The sequence below is a fragment of the Anopheles funestus genome, chromosome X (genome assembly GCF_943734845.2).
Source record: "Anopheles funestus chromosome X, idAnoFuneDA-416_04, whole genome shotgun sequence".
NCBI lineage: Eukaryota > Metazoa > Arthropoda > Insecta > Diptera > Culicidae > Anopheles > Anopheles funestus.
The window spans coordinates 10,464,383-10,486,433 of NC_064597.1; the positions used below are offsets into that span (position 1 = coordinate 10,464,383).

Sequence of the window (22,051 nt, forward strand, 5' to 3'; positions counted from 1 at the left end):
TACTAGACTGAATTCTACCTCGTAGCTGGATAGTCCTTGTTACGGTCCTGTCCTGTCTTGTGGAACCGGCGCCGTTTATCAGATACACCACCCAGCCGCCCCCAGCTTTTCTTAGAATTTTTGGGTTCTAAATACTTCAATTCCTTGGATTTCAAACAACGTTGAAGACTAGGTTGTCCGGTGTTATTTTGGTGACATGACCAAGCAGAGTCCAATGAGCCTAATTCGTTGTGTCAGCTGCAAAGACTCCATGCCTTTGAGGCGTGGATGTGACTACTAGAATCTTTTTTAATTTAATGTAGTCCCAACGTTGTTCATCTAGACATGTGATTTGAGTATCAGGAGTATCCTCAAACTTTAGAAAAAAAATGATTTTGCATTCACCACCAAATCATGTATCTCAGCATTAATCTTCTTGTCGGCGCTTACGCTCTTTTTGGCTTAACGACCTTTAAGGTCACAACCCCCGAGGTCATGCCGGTTATTTCTGGCTTACTAGACTTATTTGAACCATGCAGCCGGATAGTCACTCCTTGCTACGGAAAGACGGTCTGGATGGGTTTTGATACCCGGCCCTGTCGAGTGGGCCGGCGCCGTTTATCACCTGTACCGACGGGCCGCCTCTTGTACTTATATTTTTTTATTTATATTTATATAAATATATTATGCTTATTTATTTATTAATTTTATTTGTTATTTATTATATATTAATTTATTTCGTCACATTGTATAAAACATAGTTTCAAAAAAAAAACATAAATATATAAAAATAAAAATAAAAGTTTTTTTAAAAAATAACGAGAAAATAACAACAACAAAAGATAAATTAAATACAATTTTATAGAAATATATAACCCACTTTCACACCATCGAACTGAATGAACAGACCGCCCTGCTTCATCACTTTGACAATCTTATTCCGCTACCATCTGATCGCCGTTAACTTCTTCACGTACAGTTGGTATGAGCGTTTCCCCCCACCCGTTTTTTTTATTGCTTCTTTATTCCCAACGCCCGATCGAAGCGCGACCAATCGAATCCAATCGAGCATTAAGTCTAATTATAGTCGAAGCTGAGAAGCGAACCTGAAGGCGGCTTTCTGTAATACAAAAAAAAACCTTCACTTTAGTCCGTTACTGGTAGCAGCAAACTGGTAGCGTTACCGACCGAGTCTTTTTGGGGCGGAAATTGAGAAATTAGCCTTCCCCAGCACCGATAATAGCTGCTCAGTTAGCACTTTTCGGATGTTGGAATGGAGTTTGAAGGTAGTGCACGGGTATATCGACTTTGTTCAGAAATTGTCCAACTTTCGTTCGACTTCTTGTATCAATTTGTGTTTTTTAGCTTACAGGTGAAATGATATTAAACTAAAAAAAAACAATTAATGCAGTGACTTCGGGTGGGGAAAGATTCTCAATTTCTTCACCTCTTCCCGGGCATTGGATGGACAAGTTTTTGTGTACTAAAAATGTGGTCCTCCCTCGGTATCTACGCTCCACTAAAGGTCGGCAGCGGCAAAACTGCTTCCGAAAGGCAAATGTTATTTGTCTAATAAAACCAACTCATAACCATAAAACATAACCCGCCCGCTCGTCAGCCAGATCCGTCCGTTTCTGGCGCCACCGGTCGGGATTTTGAGCGAAGATATAAATCCAATCGTGGGACGACCTGTTCCACGCATTGCCATGATCTTCGGTGGCGAAGTGTGTATGCACAAAGAAAAAAAAACATAGGAGGAAGGAAGAGAGATATAGCAGAAGAAGAGAAGACGAGAAGGAGAGAGAAAGTGTAAGAATGATATGGAAGGTTTGTGTTTTTTTTTTGGTCGAAACCTCGACGACCTTCCTTCCCCCTCTGCTTGGGTTGCCCGCGGTCTGGTGGTCGATCAGAGATTCGAAATCCCGGGCGCCGCCGATGTTTGCTCTGGAAGGATCATCATTTACTCGCCACCTGACAGCCCAGAGCCAGGGGTTTAAGTTTTATAGCTCCGTCTCTTTGGTTTGGTGGCTGAAGCAGGTTATATTTTTGTTTCTTCGGGCAAAAGAGCCTCTTCACCTGGCCCTTCGGGTGTGTGTTTTTTTCCACCGAGTATAGTGGAAATGTAATCGATTTTAATATTTGAATTCTGTACACCGTTGCAAAGAGAGGGACCATTTTGTGTGATTGTTTTAACCACTTTACTTGAACCATGATGACTCAATCGTGAAATAATTTTCAAAAAATAATTTACAAAGCTGTCATACTTTGCTTTGGTTCTTCATTTCCACAATATTCTTATAATGACGTATAAAAAAATTGTTTTTAATTTTTTATATTTATACTTAACACTAGAACTACCGGACCAGTCATTTTGACTGGAACGCTTCATTTCCATCACATAATTTTTTAGGGTTAAACAATTCTAAGGTAGGTGAAACATGAGTTTCACATACATATTCGATCGTACGATCTCCAATAAACAATAAAATATATTCCAACTATTCGAAATTGTTTAAAAATTAACCACAAACGAAAAACGCTTTAAACGCTTGGTAGTTCTAGTGTTAATTGTTCCTATTTTTTCTAAAATTTAAGAATATTTTGAATTATTTTTTTTTAACTTGGAAAAGTTGACTTAGATGTCTTTTTCGTTTTTTTGCGTTTAGTTTTCTGTTTGTTTAACACTAGAATTAGCGGACCAGTCATTTTGACTGAAACGCTTCATTTCCATCACATTATTTTTTGGGGTTAAACATTCCTGGGGTTAAACAAACATGAGTTTCCAATATATTTGCTGTAGTAAGACCTAAAATAAACAATAAAATAAAATCCAACCCTTCGAAATTATATAAAATTTAACCAAAAAACGAAAAACGCTTAAAACGCTTTAAACAATTAGTTCTAGTGTTAATGATTTTATGTTTCTCTTTAATATTGTGGTTTTTTTTATTTATCTAAAATTTCAATTTTATTCGCATTATATTTAGCGCTCAACTTTACAGTTTATATATTTTTAAATATAAATACCAAAACAAAAACATTTATCACAAACTTTTCATGACATCAAGCAGATTTTTTATCTTTTCATTATTATTTCCATCGTTCACTATAAACAAAAAAAAAATAGTTTACACCATCAAGCATATGTACGATAGAAGCAAATGTTGTTCGTTTGTTGTCTTTCAGCTTCAAAAGAAAAAAAGAAAAAAAAACGACATTTTTCGGTAGTTATGTTACGGACCCGGTATCATAAATAAAGGCGCCCTTAACGCGGTGCAGGAGTTTAGCTGAAGGCAGACAAGAATTTATGTCGTCATCGTGGCCATCGTCAGCGGTCCCTTTTACCCTATTGCTCGATATCCTTTATCGCAGTGTCACTTTGAGTTCATTTTTCGAATTAAATTCTTCGTTCTGTTTTTTTTGTTACGTTGTTCCTTTTTGCTGTGGTTGTTCCATTCGCCTTTTCCTTCTTTTCATCCATCTTCGTTCGACAGCTGGTGGAGAAACCGAAACCCGAAGGAAGGTGATACGAATTCCGGGAAGACAGTAGTTTCTGAAGGACTGAAGGTGATAACGAAACCCGAACGAATCGTACCTTTACCGCTACCGAAAGCAAAGTGCAGCAAACAACAACAACAAAAAAGGACACTCGAAAGGACAAACCGAGAGTGTTGTTGCCGTACCGGTTCTACCTCGTTGTTTTTAACGTTCGCCGGGTTGGTGTCCGTTGGCTTTGGTTCCCTTGTTTTTTTGCGGGCGGCCTAAATTTATCGCCAACAGACGACGGACGTATCGTATGGGAAAGGATCGAAACCCAACTGGAGGAACAAATACAAAGGGAAGCGTAAATGGTGCGCTTAGCGTAATTATAGTTCGGTCGAAAGTTTGTTTGAAGCAGCTAAACGAAGAAACAACCGAAGAAGCAAAAGGTCTAGCAGGATCAAGTGCAACGCTAGTGCATCCTGTACCTGTCCCCGGAGTTGCTCTATTCTCAGGATTCTATTTGGAAGAAAAATCGTTTACCTCTCGTGCCAAATTGGTTGTACCTTTGCTGTGGAAGAAAGGAGAGGGACTGGGAAGGGTGTTACTTCCATCCCTTGTCAATTCGCTAGCAGCCGGTTGATGGAGAGGTGGTCCCGATGACGAATCATTTATCGGAAATTCGGAAACCTTTTTGCCCATAACGCGTAACAGCATCTTGACGAATCGGCAATTAATGGTACTAGGAAACAGATGCAACTCACAGACGGTAGACAGTCTAATGTCTAGCACAGTCGTGTAGATTCTTTTTGCGTATCTAAACTTCAGATCAGAAATATTAAAAATAAGAGCTCTATACAGACTATTAAGTTCAGAGAATATTGAGACCAGACACGATACCAGATATACGAGGATTTACAGATATTCGGATATAGAAAATTTTGACACTTATTTCAAGAAATGATTGAGTGCTCAATAAAAAAGAAGATTTTTCTTCTTCTTGGACGGCTCATTTGCCGAGCACGTCGCGAAGACATTGCCACGTCTCTAATTAGTTTCCAGGAAACTCGGTCTAGGGTCTTCCATCCACTGGAAGATCGGCTGAATCCGATCTCCGGCAGGTTCAACTCCACCTGATCCAGTCCAACGAGCTCACTGTGCTCCTCTACGTCTCTTGCCGAAGCCCCAGTCATCGTATCCTTCCGGCTTTGACAACTGTCAGGATATCTGACCTTACCTTATATTCTACCTTTTTACTGATTCACATTTAATACAATTCTTTAGACAGAAATTGGAAATTGGAACCAATAACATCGAATTGCTCCTTATGGAGCTACCTCCAAAGAAGTTAAGGAGTTACTAATGTCAAGGATTTATTTTCTGTAGTGAAAGATTCATTCTGAAGGTGTTAAAAGAATGATTCTTCTTTTGTGAGGTTAGTTATTTAACCCTCAACATTCAGTGGCTTTAGCATAAAATAAATTTTGATTAGTTTTGGATGAATCTGATTCAGATTCATGAATCTAAATGAATCCTTAAACTGAACTGAATCTGAATAATGATTCTCAATCTGAATGTCAAAGACTCATGAATCTTCCAGGATTTATTAATCTTTTTGAAGTCGACTCATGAATTTAATGACTCTTTTTACAAGATTCATATCTTCATATCAAAAGATTCATATGAATCACTCTTTTCAGAAGATTCATTAAGCACGACACTAGTTTTGATGGTTAAGAGGACAAAATTAAAGCATTTTCTAAAATCTCTGATAGTTTCTGAAGAGTACAAGAATTTAGAGTTCCAAGAATTTCTGGTAGTTAAACCAAGGTTCGTTGAGATAGATCTAGAAAGCGTCGTGTTTTGAAAAATCAAATTGATGCTCAGTGGAACTTCCTCAATTGAGACAACCGTATTGTCCACATCTTCCTCGACATATTCAAATTCAACCTTAAAAGAGTCCAGCAATATTAGTTAAATAGACTTTCTTTGGAGTTTTAAAAACTGGAATATTTTGCATTGTTTTTAAAATTTATCTGAAGAGTGGGTAAACTAAAATATAAGTGGGTAATAGCTGGGTATAAGCTAATAAAAGTGGGTAAGCTGATATAAAAAAAAACAAATATTTTCCAATAGTAATAAAACGCAGTACTTTGGCATTTATAAAGGATACTCATAAATCACTCCCACTCTACACGGTGCGTCTTATCATTTATTGCTCACCTAAAGAACAAACAAACCACGCACTGGTGGCGTTCAAAAAAGAAAAAGCGCATCCAAAAGGGAAATGTCGGTTTCGAAAGGAAATATGTACACCGTGATCGGTCTGGAAATGACTCATCCAGTACACCCAGCATTGGGCAAACATTTGCAACTGCACGAATTGAATGTAGGCCACGGCACAGCACACTTTTGCGGCATTAAATCGTGTGTGATGTCCTGTGCAAACGCAGCAAGGACACGCAGCCCGCAACCGGACCGGCCTGTCAACTCGTTTATCAACTTGCACCATTTTTTGTCGTTTGTTTGTTTCGTTGCTGCTGCTGCTGGAACCATCTGGGTACATTCGTGGCGGGTTGGTGTTTGTTACACGCGTGTTTGTTTTAGCATAAAAGTGTAACTATAAAAGAAGGCCATTGGGTGCAGATCCTTTTCCCCTCTCCCATTCCCAACCCCCGGGGGGAAATGGTTTGATGCACAAAACCGGGCTAGAAAGGATCGCTGTGGAAGGAAGCGACAAGTCATGCCCAGGCATTTTCTACCATTGCTGCATTCTAATTGCACCGGCTGTGTGTGTGTGTGTTTTTGTCCTTTTTTTTTGCTCTTTCTTTTATGCCACGGGCCAAACAGGCAAGTTGCTCACTTGCATCCCTATTCGCATTGGAGTTGGGGGAGTAAAGGGTTGTTGTTTTTTATTTTTTATTTTTTTATTTGCTCTCCATTCGACCCCGGGTAAGTGCATTCGCGCGCTGCATTCGCGATTCCAAACACGCAACTAACCGCAAATAAATGTGCTTTTTTGTTCACTAGTCGTTACTGTTTTGTTTTTGGTCGCTCGTTTTCGGAATGTTGTTTGCCCCGTGTTGGATGGGGGTGGAGGGGGGGAGGAGATGGCGATGGTTGCCTGTAGCACACAAACACGCACATACAAGTACTCAAATAGTGATACCACTCACAACTAACAACTGAGCCGTAAATAACGTTGAAAAAGGGAAACGTTTAGGTTAGGTTTAGCGATTGAAGTTGGCGACATTGCATGCGGTGTAATTGTACATACTTTTTTTTGAAGTATTGTGAGGAGTGGTAGGAGGAAGAGGAGAAGAGGAGGGAGGCGGGAGAAGGGTGAAGAAACGGTTCAAAGTGACACAGAAATGGTTGTCAAGGATGTATAGCTTTTTACCGCTTTATGGCAAAAGGAAAGATACAAGCATAAGGGTTAATAATTTAAAACTGATTTTATTTTATGCAAATAAATTTCTAACGTTGCAAAAATAATAAAAAATGTTTAAAAGAATTTAATAATTGTTCATATAATTAATAGTAAATAAAGTTAGAAATAAAAAATAATGTTAATAAGAAATAAAAGAAGTAAAACAGAAAGTTGCTAAAAAGACATGATAAATTTCTATCGTTGCAAAATATATAGAACAATATAATAGTTGTTGATATAACAGTAAATAAAGTTAGAAGTAAAATGTAATGTAAATAAGAAATAAAAGAAGTGAAAAAGAAAGTTGCTAAAAACAAATGATAATTTTCTATCGTTGCAAAATAAACAAAAAAAAATATAAATGAATATAATAATTGTTCATATAACAGTAAATAAAGTTAGAAATAAAAATAATGTTAATAAAAAATAAAAGAAGTGGAACAGAAAGCTGCTAAAAAGACATGATAAAAGATGAAACAAACACATTCCAAGAGGGAGAATTTGAAACCTTCTGTGGGAAAAAAGCTCAAAATAGTTTTTCTGTGAATTAACATTGCAATTTTCTTTCCTAAATAGTTGGAAGCTATACTAAATATGCTTTGCATTGTTGACTTCAACTCTCTACTTCATATCTGGAGTTATCCTTGATATACACTGGAGTCGATTTATTGATTGAAATAAAAAAATGCACAATAAATATTTTATGTAAGTGAATTGTTTTCACATTTCTAAAACAAAAAGACTTAATTTTAATACATTTTCATGCTTACTTCTGTTCATTATGCGGTATTCCGCTCACATGAGCAATGAGGAGTCACAAGAATCAGAACCCAACTTCCCGCCTGCTAGTTAAACAGTTCAGCGTTCTAACTTCTTAAGCACCACTCACCCTGAATCCGGCACGATGCTCTTAATTGACACGATTAGAAGACACCGTTCGTCGATCCATCACTCCAGAAAGGGCAGGTGGAATCCACCAAGGTTTCCACGCAAACGGAGGGACATTTGTGTGTTTGGCTTATTTTTCGTCCACCGTCGGATCCCATCTAATGAGGAGGAAGAAGGAACTAAATGAAAAAAAAAAATCAATTAAAATTGTAATCAACCAAGCCCACCCCGGGGGAAGCGAAGGTTTTTTCGTATTTTGATAACGATATGCTTGCGTCCGTTTTTTTCTTCTGGTCTCACCACAAAAAGCAGCGGGGAGGGAGCAGCTCGCGCGCGTCTTGTAGGTTTTTTGGTGTGTATCGCGCAGCCTGAAACGTGCCGGACCACACAGCAAACGGGCGTCCGACAAGGCAACAAACTAACATTTAAATTGTTTTTTTTTTCCACCGGTGCGTTCGAGTTTATCTCTCGGTTGGGTTTCAATTTCGTACCGTCGCAGTGACAACGGTAGCCGTAAAAGGATAAGAGAACAAGTAAGAAATTCTTCTCTTTTTTCTTCTTTTTTCTTGAATGGTTGAAGAACGATACTTTTTGAAAGAAAAAAAAATCACGATCTTTAGAAGATTGATGAGGTTAAACGATTACTGTACGGGTTTACATCAAGCGATAGGCCATGAAAATGCAGCAGTTCTTCTTCAGGCACAGAAGAATGTCAAATCAGTCAAAGCAACTGTCAGCATTGGTATTTATTTGACTATAGGTACAGGAGTTCCATATTGGACGTAATTCTTGGGAACTCTTGGGCATGGAGATCCAAGAACTTATGCTCTACTTATAGAACTTTTTTAACTCTACAAAAAGAGCATGCTAATTAAGATCTTCAGAGATTTAAAACTAGCTTGAAAATTGGAAACGTTCGGCGATATAGACGAGTTCTCTGTAATATCTCAAGCTATTCCTGCAACTTCACCTTAATCTCATGCATCTCGCAGAGATCTCCCCAGAATGCACTCATTTTCCGTTTTTGGCTGACTGCACCACAACCTTTATAACACCGGGAGCTACTGGGTGGATAGCAGCAATTCCTCCGTCATTGAATTTTCAACTCCATCCCGGCGTACAATAGCTCTTCGTACCGTATAAAATCCACTCGCGCACAACAATGAAAAGCGTTACGCAGTGACGCAGAGGCAACTGACGGCTGGCGGGTCTGGTCAGCAATGGGTAGAGATAATTAATGAACCATCGTCGACTGGGCAAGTGCCCAGTGCTCAGGATAAAATTCCCATACCCGTGACGAGGATAAGGAAATGAAGGGGAGAGGATGTGGGGAGGGCGGTTTGGAAAATGAAACTAATCCATCAACCATCGAGATAAGATGAAACGGTGCCGAAAGCATCCGCCAACCGGGGCAGTTGATGTCTATCATGTTTTGCTCTTGATGAGTTTTTTTTGTTGTTGTTGGTTAATGCTTCTCCTATGCCCGAAACGATTCCAGTGCCTTGAGCTGGAGGTTACTAGAACTCCGCGAGCCAGGAGTTTGCTTTGGTTTTGGGCTTTTGTTTCCGGAATTTAACCAACCGAATCCGTACCACGAGTGCCCACGAAGAAACGGATGAAGGATGAAGAGTCTGGGCGGTGGAAGGAAGGGAAGAAATAATAAATTTAGCTAATGGAAAGAAAGTATAGCGAGTTGGTTGGTTGGTTGTAGAGGAAGATTCTTCTTTTTCCTTAAGTCGCGTCGGGTAGGGCTACTTCGGCAGTATGGGTGTACTACGGTGTAGACACCTGGTTGATGGATGAAGCAAAACGTTTCGGTGGACGTCAACCGTTTGGAGCGTTTCGAGCGTAATTGAAGATATGGTCCGACCTATGGAACGCGATCCGTGAGGTTTTTGGGGCGAGGGGGGGAGGTTTGAGTTCCTTCTAAGTATTCGCGGATTTTGTTTTCTCCGCGTGGGCGAGATGGAAGTAAGCGGTGCCTTCCTTTTTCGCAGACAACGCTTGAAGATGCAATGGTCTTGGACATTGGACCAGTCGGGGTTGACTCGTGATCGTACTCACGACCGATGAGAGGTTCCTCCCCGGGGGGGAACGCAACCCCAGGCAGGGTGGGTTGGGTGCGATAGAACAACCAAAACGAAGACAAGCAACTATTAATAACAAAACAACAACAAAAAAGTATCACGCATCGGTAAGAAGGAAGCAAAAAACCAACTGAGCACAGCCCATCAATCATCCTCCAAAATGCAAACGCCGGCCAAGGATCGTTGGGTCCGAAGCATGCGAAGCTTGGACGTGCTCAAGTGGGCAAGCAGCAGTTGCGTTTTTCTTTGCTTTTCCATTGCCGAGAACTTACTACTTCCCTCCCCCGGTGTTTCCCAGGTGGTTGTGAAGATCCTCTTCCTCACCCCGGGCCCCGGGGTTAAGCATCTCCGTGGTTGGGCAGCAATGATAATATGCATAATTACCACCAATCGCTCGAAAGTCACGTACGGTCGACATCGAGACGCACTCTGGACGACCACACCGGACAAAACATGGCGTCCACTCGATCTGAAAGCACTGCAAAGCTTTCACCCCTTTTTGGCGGGCAAACGAGTAATGTTTACCCATGCTTAACTGATCTGTTTGCCTACAGTTTTGAGAAGGACAACTCATCACGGCGGAGACTCATCGGGCTGGAATTCCAGTTCCAGGAAGAATTACAAACAGGGAGTTGCATCTGGAGAGTTTTTTTTTGTTGAGGTTTTCAACGCTAGACGCAATCAACCAAGATTTCGGTTGCGCTACATTGATGATGATTTGAACTTTAATTCTTCAATATTCACAAGCAAAAAAAGAGGGGAAAAAATTGAACACTATTTTGCTAAACCGAAATAGTTTGAACGATCGACGAGCTGGAGTATGTGTGTGGAAATGCAATTAGACAGGCTTCATTCGTCTTTAGGCAACCCGCAACCCACTGTACTCTCACGCTTCACACTAAGCACGATCAAAAGACCCGGTTGATTGGATTATGAACGCCCTCACGCGATTCCGTATCGGTGTGCACCGGGTTGGAATAATAGTCCAATTAATGTGCGCCCGCAGGAAACTCCGGGGTTCGATAATGATTGAGATTCATTAGAGCCGTTGCGTCCGAGATTAGGATGTCTATTTTCCTTGTCCATTCCAATTACGTGCCCCCGTGTGTTACGAGCCTACCGTATTGAGCTGGCAGTAAGCCAATGGAGCATATGGGAATAGTTGAACCGACGGCGAATTCGCAAGGCAAATCTCCCACTAGGATGACATATGTTAGGCAAAGTAATGCGGTATGGGAAAAACGAAAAAACATATATGCTAGACGCTAGAAGGATTGCAATTTTGTGCTCAAAAAAAAGTAGATTCATTGTCGTCACGGAAGACCCATAACCCACCATCTCAAGATGGCTAGCAAAAGAATGAAAGCTAGCATGGTAAAATAGATTCAAACAAACAAAAACTACAAAAAACTACTTCACTTGCACCTCGAGGCATCTTCATTTGACTGATGCATCGTCGAATCGCATTTACAAAATTAGTTTTCCGCTGTACGATGACAACGGAGCTAGGGCTACGATAAGAAAAATAGAGGTAAAAAAAAATCAATTCAACTCCCGCAGCAAGTTGTGGGCGAGTGGGTTGTCACACTGAGGTTACCTCACCTGAACGGGGCAACGTTCGTGCGATGTTGGTGGTGGTGGTAGCAAAAGAAAACCCAAGCATTTGTTTGTGTATTTCCGCAATCTATTTACCCAAACCCGGGCGAGGGAGTAAAGGTTTACTACGGTAAGAAAATGCGGTCCCTGACATCTTGCTGCACCTCTTGGTTGGATGCTTTGAGCATCCTTCGCGAGTTCTTGAGCTCGTCGCAATTTCGCGATTGTTCCCCGTTTCTTTTGTGGCACGCGAAGAGGGCGGATTGGTGAAGGGGTTTTTTGCAATTTCATCTTGAAAATTAACCGCAACATCTTAACCTTTCCCTGCTGCAGGCAGGATCAAGCAGTATGGCCGGGTAGATTAGGTAGATGAGTGTTTAAAGACTCCTGTGGGAATGGAGACTTGTTTATACAATTTAGACGCTGAAATAAAACTGGGCTTGTTCATGTTTTTTTTCCACTTTTTGATAGACGTAGATGCGCAAGTATTTGGATAGGCAGAGTCCTAAAGGTTTATATAAACATTTCTTAAAAGGTGGATTATATTTGAAGACACATATATTTCCAATAATCGTTTCTGTGAAGAATCATTTTATTTGAAAGAAGAATATGCAAAGGAAAACATTTTGAAGAATGAGAATAGCATAGAAACTGGAGATACTGTACTGAGGGATAGTAAAGCAACTATAAAGTGTTATTCTAATCTTCCCAAGTTGATCTCGGAGACTCTTGGTATACACATCTTGTACATGCAACAGTCATTATTAAAAGATTGAAGACACCCATCTATTCGCCTACTACTAGACGTATATTGAAGACCCTGTAGTATGTTCAGATATTCAACAGTATAATGCTTGAATACATTGTCAAACATGAAGTTTAACCCATTCGTATATTATCGCGGAAATAGTCTTCTTCTTCTTCTTATTCTCTGTGAGACGCACTTAGATGGATAGAGGAATCCAGCTTCCTGGGCCTTCCCCTATTACTTCACCGTATTGGGCTAGAGCTACAAAACCTCAAAGTCTTTCGAAACCGGCAAATTAGGGAAATATGTCCCGCGGAATTAGTTAATGAATAGAGTAGATATCTCTCTTTCTCTCTCTCTCTCTCTCTCTCTCTCTCTCTCTCTCTTTTTCTCTTTCTTTTCTTGGATTAACGACCTTAGAGGTCATGCCGGCAATTTCTGGCCCGTGACTTATTGTGCCAAGGAGCTCGATAGTCATTCCTTTGCTATAGACAGACGGTATGGCTGGTAGTAGATTAGGTATGCTAGATATAGACATGGATATTGGGTGTGGAATGCGTTTTCAGTTTTTGGAACTCTGTATAAGGTTCCAAAGACTAGAAGAATGATCGACTGAAACATTGAAGTTTTTGAAGATCTACTTGTCTAAGGTTCGTCTAACTGAGATAGTGGAGTTCTACTAGAATTGTTGGAACTTGGGAATGCAAACATGATGGACTTAAACAGATACTATATCCTCGTGGTTCGGTAATCTTCTACAAGTTCGTGGTTTTTTGAAGGATACTGGCGAAGAATTCAAATTCTTTGGTTAGTATTAAGGAACTATTATTCATTTTAATTCTCAAAAACTTACCTACTCAAACTCAAAAAATCCTACTCAAACTCTTGCTAATGACTTGGTATGGATGTCTAAAACATTGAGTTTTAAAGTTAAGTATCGTACTTATTAATAGCTTATAAACAATGTGTCTTTCAAGGTTTAGACATTAACATTTATTATATCAGAAACTTCTTTAAATGGAAATATGACTATCTTTGTTCAAACAATACAATATAATCATGCAATCACACTAATCAAGGTTTAAATTGGCTCGATTATTATATTTTCAAATAAAAGAAAATGAAACAAAAAAGATGGAGCATCAACAGCATCCCCAGGCTGGTGATGGAAATTGAGCAGGATCACGTTACCAAACGGTATGACGCCGCCTTGAGAGCGCTCGTCAGGACAAAAGGGACACGCAGTACACGCACGCGTGCTCACGGAAGGAAAAAGGTCCTCCAGTAAGTCCACTTACTTCATCTGTGTGTGTGTGTGTGTGGGTTTTTTTGTATGTTGCTGGGGATGCACGCAAGTGGCCATGTATGCAGGCGCCGTACCGTGCATTGTCGCCATCATTATCCTGATTGGCTTGTTCGTCAAGTGAGCCCCCTTCCAAGGTTTTTATACGCGGCAGGATCTCGTCCCTTAATAGCATCCCCGGTAATAGGTTAGCGCAACGCGCCAGTTGCATATGCAACTATGGTTTCTCGCTCGTTCGCCTGAAAAGGTGTATGTTTTTTTTTTTGCTTGTTCCCTTTCTGTTCTTGTCTCCTTACACGAGTTACACACTCTTCGCTTCTCTGGAGAGTATAGCAGCATTTGCTGCGGTGCAGTGCACGTGTTGCATCGCTGCATCCAGTAGATGGCACTCGAAAGTGCAGCCCACTGTAATGGAGAACCAAACAAAGCTTTCCCACCCCCCCTTTTGTCCCATGGCAATGTACCCTTGACGGTAAAGGCGCCAGGATATCGTAATACAATACTGTCTACCTTGCACTAGCTTCTCAGTTTTTTTTTATTTTTTTTTGCCTTCCCAACAACAGCATGGAAACCGTGCAATAAGCAATGCAACAAAATGCATCTTCACAGCGTGTGTGCATGTGCATTTGTAGGGTATTTTTATTTGCCAGTCCGCAAATGGCCGTCCGAAACGGATCCTGTTTGACGTTTGTTTGCTCCATTGTTTTTGTTTTTCGATCCCATGTTTTTGCTTTTCTTTGTATATTGACGCCATACTGTTTTCTACGTTTGTTTTTAGTATTGGTAGGCTTGTCTCAGGTTTTGGGTTATGAAATTTTGTAAAAAAAAATCCCGAAAGGGACATAATTTGCATACACACACCGGATGGTTTGAATGCAGTTTCGATATCCTTCTACGATGTCCTTGCGGCAAAGTTTGTATGAATTTTCAAATAATAATAATGGGAAACATGAGTAGGGAACAAATGCAAACTCCGCCTTTTTCAAGCGTGTACATTGTTGTTTTATTATTCATTTTATTGTCCGCGTGTTCGCGTTCTCAATTTTTTTGCGCAAACTGAAGTTTTTTTTTACGTCCTGTTTACTTGTGTTCTTTCTTTTCTTCTCCTTTTTCTTCGCTTTTTTTCCTAGTTTTCTGTTCTTATTTAAAGGTTTTTTTTTCTTATTTAATCCCGTGCATCTATTATTCGCTGTTACAGTGTGTGAGCATTTGAATTTTTAATTTTTCATTGTTTACAACGAAAACTGGTGCGCGAAGCGCTACTGAGCGTAGTTCGATTATGTTGAATTGTTTTTTTTGGGGGGGATTTGGTGCTACCGTTGATGCCTAGGATGATCCTCCTTAAACCGCACCAGGTTCACCTACCATCATCACCAAACCGAGCTCCCTCCAAAAAAACACAGTGCTTCATTAACGTCTTTTACGTCAACAGGAAGAGTGTAATAGAGAGAAGAAAAAAAAAGAAATAACCACACGAAAGCCACACACATGAGAAAAGAAACTCATTTCGGTGATGAGTGGAGACGCGACTTCGGGGTGATGAGGTCTTTTAATTTCTCATTTCCTCTACACGTCCTGCATCATGCCCATCGTCCGTGCCCAACAAATACCTCGGGAGGCATTCTTGGAGTCGCCATTATGGAAAGGTTCTGCCGTTTCCTTGCTGCTGCTCCTCAGTTTTTGGGCTTTTCCATGCTGATTTTTTATTTTTGTTTTTTTTCTTAAGGTAGACTCTTTGGTAGAAATGAGAACAAAAAAGGGAAAAGGAAGCAACGCTTATGTTTTGCCGTATCATATATACACACACACACTCGCGTACACGTGGTCGTTTACGATCTATTACCGATGCTAATTTATTCGAATGAGTCGTAATCCCATTGTGTGCGCGTTGTTCCTCGTGAGCTTTGCCACCATGTTTTTCCCGCCTCCCCTGGTTGTGATGGTTTTGTTCTCGTGTTCTGCTTGTTCTGCTTTCCATCCAGCTAAACTCGACCAGTTTAGACATCATGTTTTGCCAATTTCCCAGCTACAGTTTGCATGGAAAGTTGTTGGCTGTAGAACTATTTAGAACTGTTAAAGTTATCAAACACTTCATGAGAATACGGAAGAAATCTCTAAGCAAGAAATGATCCAGCATATTTTAAAAAACCCCCAACAACAAAAAAAAGCAATTGATTTTCAATTAGTTCCCGTTGAGATAATAAATCTACAAGTATAAACAATCTTCGCGCACCCGAGGTCATCAGCAGTGTGTTAGCCATTTAACCGTGAGAAAGCCTGTAAAAGCCGTCCAATAATTGTAATTTATGGTGTACAACAGCAACAAAAAGACAAACTCACCCTCCACGTCAGGAATGTGCAAACGCTTCAAGTTTTTAAATCAACACGTTTAAAGCTTTTCAATGGTGTTTTATTACCTTTTTCCGCAGCACACACAAACAAAAAAAATATAAATAAATAAAAGAAAAGTGTAAAACGGGGCCGTGTCGATGGGTTTAAACGCGACGGGTTTCGTCGTTTTGCTATTAAAAATGAAAATAGAATTCCACTTTCATGGTGAACTTTTGTTTTCGAATGCGAAAGTTCAAAAACAAAGAACTAAGAACTGGCTGGTTGACACCTGTCAGCTGGTCGGTATGTCAAGTGGAAGCCCCATCGAGGTTAGGTTAAGTATTCTCTCTTGCCCGGTAAGCTCCACTCTCAAGAATCCCTCGCTTGTTGTCTATATACACGCTTTTGTGTCTGTGGCTGTGTGTGTGTGTGTTTGCAGAAACTTAACTTACTCGAGCGATATCCAGCTTCATTGTCTTTTGTGGAATGTCCTCAGATACTGCGCTTGACATTCTGCACCTGATTGGTGTTGGGATGTTTCGTGAAGGACATCCCGGTACTGACAACGAGGACAAATAAATTGGAAATTTAAATTAAACAACCCGTTGGTTTTTGGGGAGGGGAGCGGGGGAGAGGGGGAGTTGGGGGGTTGAGTTGCGTAGAATTCCCTGACACAATCTATACGGTTCGGACGCAATGTTTACGAGCGATGGCATGGGAAGTTTAATGAAATCGTAATCTCGCGTGAGTGACTTGGCAAGGATTTGCCGACGTTTGATTTAAATCTCCATTGATTGGTAGAGTTTGTGGAATTTGACCGTTCTCCAATGTGCGTTGACTTCCGCTTCGCTTTTTGATAAGATGTCCAGGTAGTCCCGGAGCTACTTGCAGTTTAGTGTATCGCGAATTTCTATTTCTAGTTGAAATAGAACCGCTAGAGCCATTATTGGAACTTTGGAAGAAATTATGAATTGCGCTTTTCAGAGATCTTGGTTTACAGACTTCAGGTCTTTTTTTATAGATCTTTTGCTCAGGATTACCCAGGATTTACCTTTAAAGCAGCAAAATCTCTCTGTTGATGAGATATTTAAGGCATAATTGGGTCTCTGTTTACTTCAAAGTTATAAAGTGTTTATTTTATTAATATGTTTTGTATATTAGACGACATTCTGGAAGACAAAATTTGTGTCTTCCTGTGATACAGAGCTAATTCCGGCGTACATCAAGTACCTGAGACCTCGAGGTATCTAGAGAATTACCTGTCCACGATATGTGGAAATGGCTCGAAACAAAAACCGATTGTGGACAACCGAACCTGGTTGTGTATTGTCAACGTTTCTAATACCTTCTAACCTCGAATCGGTAACAATAGTACCAATTTCCTTTCTCCTTACTCCTTGCTCCAATGCCATCCAGACCGGACACCAAATGCAAAGTGGCGAGTTTTGAGGTTAGTTTTTACGACTCATTGAACGCCATCGGTGCGCAGTGAGAGAGGAAAGGGCTCGCTAGCTTGCAGCAATCAAACCGGCAACGGTAGCGTTTGCATTTGCATACGGGTGCTGGTTACAACTCACTGCCAAGTTCACGCCACCCCACCCGGGCGGGCGGAAGTCGCAAAACTGTCAGCCAATTGTATGTAAATTGCTTGTGTGTGTGCGCTAGGAAGTTGGCCAGTTGACCCACAAAAAGATTCGCCGAGTCGAGTGAAGTGGAGCGAGTGCGCGGTACATATAAGCAACGCCATCTAGTGCAGTTGGTCGACCAAAAATTGGAATCGACGTTCGTAGCGTCTGCTTTGGCAAACATCCTTCACCGAATGGGAGGGGGAGTTTTGTCCCGGTTACGGTAGAAGACAGCAAGGCTAGCATTAATTAATATTCATTTGGCGTTTATGAAAGCGCCCCAGCTCTGTTTCGGAACGCAAGGAAAAGGCTCACTCTCATCTCTCGTACCACTGAAATATGGTGGAGTCATTTGTAAACGCTAATGATGGTGCCATTTGTTCACTGAAGCAAGCACGGTGTAGTCGGTGGTACATTGTGGGTTGGGTTCTTGCATTGTGCTCGAGTGGCACACATACCGTGTCACCTTCTTCACCGACTCGGTCGGATGCAATAGGAGGCATTCTAAAGCGTGGTTGATTGATCGACTAGCTCGGCCAGCTTCCAAACAGCGTCCAGCACACTCAAACCGACTGATAAGATGCAGTTGTAATGGTAACCCAAGTGTACTAGTACGTACCTTTTCAAAGCAGAATAAGTTTTCAAAGCAAAATAAAGAGTACAAGTCTATTAAGTGCGCAGCAGCCGAGAGTGGGCAGATAGTCAATTATCACTAATTATTGCTTCTTACTGGACGTCAAAAGTACGCGCAAGGTGCATTCTTCACCCAATATCTGTGTACATCGTTTTCTAGGTGAATGTGACGTTTTTTGACGTCAGACGTCGGCAAATCGCTTCTAACTTTTAACACAGGAGCTATCCTTGTATAAATTTTCTAAATTTACGAATATTGAGTAATAAAAATAAGAAGCGTTTATCTTTAATACATACCTACTTACCAGGCTTTACGGTCTTAGTTTGCAGCAGGAGCCGTCTCAGCAGCTTATGGTCGAGTGTCGTCGAATATCCCGGGAATTCTTGAGTATGCATCAACGCCATTACTCTATCTCATTTCGAGCCTAATATTCCTCCTCTGTCCATGTCGAAGACCTAATAGGACTCTACGGTCGAACTGCTCACGGTCGAGTGCCGTCGAATATCCCGGGAATTCTGGAAGATGCATCAACTCCAACGCTCTACTCAGTTCGGGCCTAACATTCTTCCTCTGTCCATGTTGAAGACCTAATAGGACTCTATCCCGGGAATTCTTGAGGATGCACCAACTCCAACGATCTATGTCAGTTCGAGCCTAGCATTCCTCCTCTGTCCATGTAGCAGACCTAATATTACTTTGCGGACGAATATCCCGGGAATTCTAGAGGATACATCAACTCCAACACTCTATCTCAATTCGAGCCTAATATTCCTCCTCTGTCCATGTCGAAGACCTAATAGGACTCTACGCTCGAACTGCTCACGGTCGAGTGCCGTCGAATATCCCGGGAATTATGGAGGATACATCAACTCCAACGCTCTGGGCCTAGCATTCTTTTTCTGTCCATGTCGACGACTTAATTGGACTCTACGGGCTCTGGGATGTCCGATGTCATTCGCGTGACATACCCAACCCACTGAAGTCTTGTGAATTCAATTCGCTCTTTGACCGCGAGTTCGTCGTTGCTCGCTTTCCCCTCGAACTCATTTTGGAAAAGCGTCTGTGTATCAGAGGCGTATGTGAGTACTGGATATATGTATATAAGTTTTATAGAATGACAACTTCGATCATCGCGACAGGTATTGTGAGTGGAGAACGTTGACCCAAAGGAGGTGAAATTTTGGGTGAATTCAAAAATACGTCACCCTTGTATAAGTTAAAAAAAAAGTTATGCAAGAGTCACTAAATTTTAAGTTACGTTGAAATATTTTTATTCTTGAAAACTTCTTAAACCCTTCAAAACTGCTTCACCCCAAAATCGCGTAATTTGATTCTAAAAGCTGTTTCGATAATTTCGTTAATATTATCACTTTCACCCTGGGAGATGAGTAGTACACAGTGGTTGGTGGTTGTATTTGCTTACCTTACCCCATCTCATTCACATTGACTGCCCAGAATTTCGACTGTACGGCTTCATCGAAGCGAATTCGGTTTTCGATTTGTTTATTTAACGAGCGAAGCGAACGAGTTCAAATTGGTCTTTGGTGGGGTGTTGTGTTTGGGTTCCGTTTTTCTTTATCTCTTCTGCTTCCTGGATAGTGTTTGAATTGCTGCAATGATGAAGATGAATTTAGCTAATTATAACTAACGTAACATTATCGAATGGATTAGATGCAAATGGAGCAAGAAATTGTTCAATAGATAAGTTTGATTTTTTTTGGCATTTTGAGTGAGTATTATTTTTCCATTCCTGATCCGTTACCTACCATGTTTGTTAATGTATTGTTGTGATATTTATCATCCACACGGAAATCGACAACAACAAAAAACTAGCAAGGCCGTTCCGCCGCACTATCAAGAGTGAAAATCAACATACAAAACGGCCACTAAACGGTAGATGAGATGAAATTGAAATGAATGAGTGAAAAAAGAAAGAAAAAACGAATGTAAGGATAGGAAACGACCAAGCCAGCAGAACAACTACACGCCAAAAAGTTAACGCGAGAACACAAAACCAAAACGGTTATCGAGATTCAATCATTTACATAATTTATTACAATTTTATTCAATTATTATTTGATTGTTTTCCCTTCCTTTTGCTCCAACACGCCTCTTTAACCACTATTTCCATTTGTTCGTTTCTTTTGCTCTCTACCTCATTTCGAAAAAAAGCAAAAATAAAACAAAACATAATAAAAGGAAAACAATCCCCAGTGGGACTGCTTGATGTTTTGCTACAATTATCTTTCCATTTCTCTCGTCACTTTTCACTGTGCGCTCTGTCGTTTTGCGTTTATCTCGCGCAAGCGGAGGCTTTTTTTTGTTTGTTTGCTGTTTTTTTTGTTCTTCTATTATTTTAATTTAGCTTTGCTGGAAGTATAACGAAAAAAGGGGTGGATGGGGGAGGGGGGGAGGATTGAGGGGTGGCAGGGGAAAACGATATGCTGAACTATCAATTGATAATTGCTGCTACTGTTGCTAAGAACGGTTCAGCAGGAGCATACGAAGAAACTGGATTAGGGTTTTCCGGCATAGCGTGTTTATTATCTTCTCTTGAGTTCTTATTCATTCGCTTGCTTGATTAGGAAAGGTTAATTTATTTTACTTTCTGTTTGTGTGTGTTTTTTTTGTTATTCTAGTTTACTGATTTTTTTGAAGATCGAATAAAACGAGCAAAGAAAAACAATAGGTTTAAACATTTATCGTTCGTCCGCGTATATTATTGGCACAATATTCTAGCTTTTTTTGTTTTGTTTTTTTAAATGAAGCTTAAAATAGTTCGGAACATCACTTTGCTCTAATTCTTATAGATATATATCTCTCACTTACGTAAAATCTTACGAATTATCTCAGCTTGGCAACAATGTTTAATGCACATATTTACAAATGCACAGCAAAGCGTTAATAAGAGGAAAATTAGTTTATTCGGATTAAAGTTTTTTTTTGTTGTAATTCTACAGCCATTTTATTTTGCACAAATTGGAGATACCATTGAAAACATAAAATAGGCCGTTTTTCTTTTTTTTTGTTTGTTTCTAATTTTACCTTTACATTTCTTCTGTTTCGTTGCTAATGGTTTTGTACTAAGGAATACATTGGTGAAACATGTACGAGGCAAGCATTATGCTTTTTTGTTTTTTTTTTGCTGCTGGCCAATTTACACCACATTCAGCTATAATTTGTGTAGTTTGATAATGTTTGGATTATCCACTCCCGAACTGCAGTGTTTCGAGACAATTATTACCAATTAGCTTTCGGTCTCGTAATGTTTTTCGTTCGGATCGCTCACTTCGGATACGGTCCGTCTATTAGGAGTTGATTAACGGTCCAATTAAGCGTAGGTGAGGAAAAAGTGTAGCAGGGAAACATAAACACACACGTACAAGTTGCGTCCGTTTTGATCGTGGTGGGATTTTTTTTTTCGATGAAACGACAACCCTGCAGTGCTTCTGTTGCCCGGGCGTAGTAAGAAACGGTTTTGCATTTTAAAAATCTAATAAGAAGCATTTTATTTACAAATGATTGTTAATGGAAGCAAGGGGTGGAAGAGTTGGAAGATGGTGGAGGGTAGTGGTGGGAACTCCGGAGTGGATTCATGAATCCATTACAATTCCGACGTATAAAAAACCGGAGTATACTCCGTTAAATTAAAAAAAGTTAAATTAATCCGGATTTAACTCTGGAGTAAGTTTGAAGTAATGTCTCCGGTGTAATCCTGAGTAACTCCGGAGCAATTATTCCGGAGTTGACTCCGAATTGCTCCGGAGTAGACTCCGAAGTTTACTCCGGAATAGACTCCGAATTTCTCCGGAGTAGACTATGAATTACTCCGGAATAGACTCCGAATTAATCCGGAGTAGACTCCGAAGTACTCCAGAGTAGACTCCGAATTACTCCAGAGTAGACTCCGAATTACTCCAGAGTAGACTCCAAATTACTCCAGAGTAGAC

The 22,051-nt window shown here is 40.4% G+C and overlaps 1 long non-coding RNA gene across 1 annotated transcript in view; it reads left to right on the top strand.

The window, feature by feature from the left end:
* LOC125763514 (uncharacterized) overlaps window positions 1-22,051 on the top strand; it is a 185,685-nt gene that overhangs the window by 20,430 nt on the left and 143,204 nt on the right. The gene's annotated exons all lie outside the window — the stretch shown is intronic.